Raw genomic sequence first — 6267 nt, 5'->3', positions numbered from 1 at the left:
ATTACAAAGGGGCAAGTGGGAAAGGCCGCGTTTGTCTGCTTGTTCACAGCAAAGAATGTTCAGCGTTACCTTGTGGTCTAGTGTTTCGCATTTGGCGCTTTCATCGCCACGGCAACAGTTCGATTGGCGTCTGTCTCAACATCTGCCTATTATACACTCTACCAAAAGTATACTGTACTCGAATTGCTGATTTTTTCACTGTGACGGCGAAGAGACTTTAGTGGACCTCCGTTATGAATTCATCAGCTGGGTTGCACCTTTGCTTCTCTGACCTTCTCCGTCTTCCTATCTTTACACTTCTCTGCAGCTTCGATCATCCTTGGCCGTTTAATAAAGCCTAAGAAGTCCATGAGGGGAAAACACAGAGAGTCAAGAGACAGATTAAAGTAAAGAAACAAATGTCAAGTTCTGCAAACGAGCAAGAATTTAACACGGAGCTCGGGAGAGTTTCCTTTCAAGGTTTTTTAAGAGACCATTGGGCTCTCGAATTAAACACGTCTGCTGAAATATCTCTTTGAAGGAGAGAAATGCTGTTGGTTAAATCTGGTTCATAATTATTTGAGCTTTAAACAACATTAAGAAACGGGACCTCGCTCAGAATGAATCGTCAAATATTCCAAAGCGAGAATTATACCCCGAAAATAAGAGCCACCGGTAATATATCACCGGTAATGAACCACTGCAGCCATTGCAGAATTCGGTGCCACCCACAGCCGATCGGCCATCCTTTAAGACCTCTTCTGTCCATCCAATCACGTTTTCTATTCCGATGTAGAGAAATGTCGAGTTGCACACTAACTATTTCCTCCGTTCTCTTTCGCAAACATATCACTGAACAAAACTTCACAAGTCACCCGGGAAAAATAATTCAGTTCAAAATCATTAGCTTCCGAAGGACCTGCGAGGACAGACTGACCAAACCTGCGTTCAGTCGTGCAGCCTGTGGGTGTGTTGTCATCCTAAGGGACAGAGACAGGCCTGCGACACAGAGCGAAGGCAGGAACTCAGAAATGTGGCCATAAATGGGCAGACAGTCAGTCACAGTCATTGATTCTGACACACGGCCCGGGAGTTGTTCAGTCAGTCGGGGAGCGAGGCCTGCAGCCAGCAAACAAAAGCCTGGCCTGAGAATAAGGCAGAGACCCAATCAGACGGATAGACAGACAGACATCTGACTCAACGTCAAAACGCAGCGTGATCGAATCACGTTGAGGTGATATCATTTTCAGAGCAGCTCAGGGTCCTGCCCACAGGTTTGAAAGCGGGGCACTGTTTTATGGATGGGCTGTTCATTGTTAGTAAATAATATTGATCGGAATTTAATTTGTGACATTAAAGTGCTCTTTGTTTGTTAATTTTGACCTACATCCTCGACAGTATACAGAGAAACAAGTAACAATGTTTAAGGGATGTTGTTTATTCAATATTCGTTCAAAAACCCTGTCAGCTGGTGAAAAATAAACACAAACTCCATTTGATCTTGAATTTAACGCTACAACCACTCGGCGATCGCAGCGGCACATGGCAGTACTTGCATGGCTGTAGATGCTACTTTAAACTGCCAGTTGCTTCAAACGATGCCCGATAGACCGGCGTTGTCTTGTAGCTTTCCCAGCAGCTTCATTTGATTCGGTGGGTCAAGTTTGGGAAATTGAATGATTTTCACCGGCAGCTTGTGGTAGTATATTACCTCATTTTCATTACCGGTAATGAACCACTGCAGCCACTGCATAATTCGGTGCCACCCACAGCCGATCGGCCATCCTTTCAGACCTCTTCTATCCATCCAATCACGTTTTCTATTCCGATGTGGAGAAATGTCGAGTTGCACACTAACTATTTCCTCCGTTCTCTTTCGCAAACATATCACTGAACCAAACTTCACAAGTCACTCAGGAACAATAATTCAGTTCAAAATCATTAGCTTCCGAAGGACCTGCGAGGACAGACTGACCAAACCTGCGTTCAGTCGTGAAGCTTGTGGGTGTGTTGTGATCCGAAGGGACAGAGACAGGCCTGCGACACAAAGCGAAGGCAGGAACTCAGAAATGTGGCCATAAATGGGCAGACAGTCAGTCACAGTCATTGATTCTGACACACGGCCCGATAGTTGTTCAGTCAGTCGGGGAGCGAGGCCTGCAGCCAGCAAACAAAAAGCCTGGCCTGAGAATAAGGCCGAGACCCAATCAGACGGATAATCAGACAGACAGATAGACAGACAGACATCTGACTCAACGTCAAAACGCAGCGTGATCGAATCACGTTGCGGTGATATCATTTTCACAGCAGCTCAGGGTCCTGCCCACAGGTTTGAAAACGGGGCAGTGTTTTATGGATGGGCTGTTGATTGTTAGGAAAATAATATTGATCGGAATTTAATTTGTTACATTAAAGTGCTCTTTGTTTGTTAATTTTGATCAACATCCTCGACAGTATATACAGAAACAAGTAACAATGTTTAAGGGATGTGCTTTATTCAATATTCGTTGTAAAACCCTGTCAGCTGGTGTAAAAATAAACACAAACTACGCAACACGCGGGTAAGCCCATAAAGCTAAGATGTCTACATGGCCGGTTAGCGCAGTTGGTTAGAGCGTGGTGATAATAACGCCAAGGTCGCGGGTTCGATCCCCGTACGGGCCATCAGGTTCATATTGCAATATTTTGGTAACTTTTAAAAGTTTGGCAGACTTGAGAAACAAGCGAATCCACACAAAATGTCATGAGGTCAATTTTTTGGAGTAACATCCATTAATATGTTTTCTGATCTATCTTTTTGAGGTCCAAAGTGGATGGCCTCAAACATGCTTACGTTGAAATCCATTTGACGCAGTTTTGCCCATTCACTTAATCTAGTAATATCTCTCTGTAATCTCATTCTTCCATCCACACTGCTTATAATTCTGTCTATCTTTGTGTCATCGGCAAACTTGGATATGTGGTTCTCGATCCCGTCATCTAATATCAATGAGACCGCCTAAATTGGGGTAAATTCACATTCAGCTTCAATCTCCACATCATCTTGAGACATTTTATTTACTCCGTGTGTGTTGCGCCTTGGATACTTCTGCACTTTGACCTCTGGAGCTCAAATAGAATTCAATTCGAACAACTGCAAAGATGTCAGAATCCAATTGGTGACTTTTCACTAAAAAGCAGTGAGATAACAGGGCTCGTCCGGGATTTGAACCCGGGACCTCTCGCATATTCCATTAGAAAAACGCCCAAAGCGAGAATCATACCCCTCGACCAACGAGCCGCTTGCTAGAAAGCCCTGTAGCCGGTCTAAAATTTCACCATAGTCTTCAGCCGATCGGCTATCCTTTCCAACCGCTTCTGTCCACCCACTCTCGTTTTCTATTCCAAAATACAGCAATATCAAGTTGTACACGACCTATTTCCAGTCACCAATATTAGCCTCTCTTTACTAAATTCGTTTATAATGTACGACTTGTTTTTTCAAATAATACTTTTCAGAATTAGTTAATCTGAAGCTACATTGGCATCTGTCTCGGCATCGTCAGAGTATACAAGCTATCATAAGTATATTTTACTCACATTGCTGTTTTCTTTCACTGTGAGGGCGAAGAGACAAAAATGTGGAGAAATTAGCTACGAATTTATCAGCTGGGTTGCACCTTTACTTTTCCGACCGTCTCAATCTTTTTTTCCTTTACCTTTCCCTGCTGGTGTTGCAGGTTAGATCAGCCTTTACCGTTCCAGGAAGCCTGAGAAGTCCATCAGGGGACAACATAGAGACAAGAGACAAGGAGAGATAGAGAGATTCATGTAAATAAAGTCGCTTATAAATGGGTGGTTCTGCAAAGTAGCAGAATTTTAGTTGCAGATTGGGCAAGATTCTTTCTTGTGTATTTGAATTTTGCAAGAGTACATTGGGCACCCAATTAAAAGCGCCGGCCACGCTCGAGTATCTCTCATGCTCTGAGAGAGATAAATGAAGTGAGTTAGATCCAGTTCATTCATTTGAGCATTGAACGGATCTTTAAACAATAATTCAGCGAGCAGAAATCAAACCTGCGAAGGAAAACTCCATTTGATCTTGAATTTAACGCTTCAACCACTCTGCCATCGCAGCGGCACATGGCAGTACTTGCATGGCTGCAGATGCCACTTTAAACTGCCAGTTGCTTCAAACGATGCCCAATGGACCGGCGTTGTCTTGTAGCTTTCCCAGCAGCTTCATTTGATTCGGTGGGTCAAGTTTGGGAAATTGAATGATTTTCACCGGCAGCTTGTGGTAGTATATTACCTCATTTTCATTACCGGTAATGAACCACTGCAGCCACTGCAGAATTCGGTGCCACCCACAGACGATCGGCCATCCTTTCAGACCTCTTCTATCCATCCAATCACGTTTTCTATTCCGATGTAGAGAAATGTCGAGTTGCACACTAACTATTTCCTCCGTTCTCTTTCGCAAACATATCACTGAACCAAACTTCACAAGTCACTCAGGAAAAATAATTCAGTTCAAAATCATTAGCTTCCGAATGACCTGCGTTCAGTCGTGAAGCTTGTGGGTGTGTTGTGATCCTAAGGGACAGAGACAGGCCTGCGACACAGAGCGAAGGCAGGAACTCAGAAATGTGGCCATAAATGGGCAGACAGTCAGTCACAGTCATTGATTCTGACACACGGCCCGGTAGTTGTTCAGTCAGTCGGGGAGCGAGGCCTGCAGCCAGCAAGCAAAAAGCCTGGCCTTAGAATAAGGCCAAGACCCAATCAGACGGATAAACAGACAGACAGATAGACAGACAGACATCTGACTCAACGTCAAAACGCAGCGTGATCGAATCACGTTGCGGTGATATCATTTTCACAGCAGCTCAGGGTCCTGCCCACAGGTTTTATAGCGGGGCAGTGTTTTATGGATGGGCTGTTCATTGTTGGTAAAATAATATTGATCGGAATTTAATTTGTTAAATTAAAGTGCTCTTTGTTTGTTAATTTTGATCTACATCCTCGACAGTATATACAGAAACAAGTAACAATGTTTAAGGGATGTGATTTATTCAATATTCGTTGTAAAACCCTGTCAGATGGTGTAAAAATAAACACAAACTACCCAACACGCGGGTAAGCCCATAAAGCTAAAATGTATACATGGCCGGTTAGATCAGTTGGTTAGAGCGTGGTGCTAATAACGCCAAGGTCGCGGGTTCGATCCCCGTACGGGCCATAAGGTTCCTATTGCAATATTTTGGTAACTTTTAAAAGTTTGGCAGACTTGAGAAACAAGCGAATCCACACAAAATGTCATGTGGTCAATTTTTTGGAGTAACATCCATTAATATGTTTTCTGATCTATCTTTTTGAGGTCCAAAGTGGACGGCCTCAAACTTGCTTACGTTGAAATCCATTTGCCGCAGTTTTGCCCATTCACTTAATCCAGTGATATCTCTCCGTAATCTCATTCTTCCATCCAAACTGCTGATAATTCTGTCTATCTTTGTGTCATCGGCAAACTTGGATATGTGGTTCTCGATCCCGTCATCCAATATCAATGAGACCGCCTAAATTGGGGTAAATTCACATTCAGCTTCAATCTCCACATCATCTTGAGACATTTTTTTTACTCCGTGTGTGTTGCGCCTTGGAAACTTCTGCACTTTGTCCTCTGGAGCTCAAATATAATTCAATTCGAACAACTGCAAAGATGTCAGAATCCAATTGGTGACTTTTCACTAAAAAACAGTGACATAACAGGGCTCGTCCGGGATTTGAACCCGGGACCTCTCGCATATTCCATTAGAAAAACGCCCAAAGCGAGAATCATACCCCGAGACCAACGAGCCGCTTGCTAGAAAGCCCTGCAGCCGGTCTAAAATTTCACCATAGTCTTCAGCCGATCGGCTATCCTTTCCAATCGCTTCTGTCCACCCAATCTCGTTTTCTATTCCTATTTGCAGCAATATCAAGTTGTACACTACCTATTTCCAGTCACCAATATTAGCCTCTCTTTACTAAATTCGTTTACAATGTACGACTTGTTTCTTCAAATAATACTTTTCAGAATTAGTGAATCTGAAGCTACATTGGCATCTGTCTCCGCATCGTCAGAGTATACAAGCTACCATAAGTATATTTTACTCACATTGCTGTTTGCTTTCACTGTGAGGGCGAAGAGACAAAAATGTGGAGACATTAGCTACGAATTTATCAGCTGGGTTGCACCTTTACTTTTCCGACCGTCTCAATCTTTTTTTTCCTTTACCTTTCCCTGCTGGTGTTGCAGGTTCGATCAGC

The 6267-nt window shown here is 43.4% G+C and overlaps 3 non-coding genes across 3 annotated transcripts; 2 read left to right on the top strand and 1 right to left on the bottom strand.

The window, feature by feature from the left end:
* The first annotated feature begins 2569 nt into the window (after positions 1-2569).
* Positions 2570-2643, top strand: trnai-aau (transfer RNA isoleucine (anticodon AAU)). The gene has a single exon. It is a non-coding gene; the product is annotated as a tRNA-Ile (tRNA).
* A 526-nt stretch (positions 2644-3169) lies between these two features.
* Positions 3170-3259, bottom strand: trnap-ugg (transfer RNA proline (anticodon UGG)). Its single transcript is given in 2 exon segments — positions 3170-3205; positions 3224-3259. It is a non-coding gene; the product is annotated as a tRNA-Pro (tRNA).
* Positions 3260-5126: 1867 nt separating this feature from the next.
* Positions 5127-5200, top strand: trnai-aau (transfer RNA isoleucine (anticodon AAU)). Its single transcript has one exon. It is a non-coding gene; the product is annotated as a tRNA-Ile (tRNA).
* The last annotated feature ends 1067 nt before the right edge of the window (positions 5201-6267 follow it).

The sequence above is a fragment of the Heptranchias perlo genome, chromosome 20 (assembly GCF_035084215.1).
Source record: "Heptranchias perlo isolate sHepPer1 chromosome 20, sHepPer1.hap1, whole genome shotgun sequence".
NCBI lineage: Eukaryota > Metazoa > Chordata > Chondrichthyes > Hexanchiformes > Hexanchidae > Heptranchias > Heptranchias perlo.
This window is presented reverse-complemented; position numbering and strand designations above follow the sequence as displayed.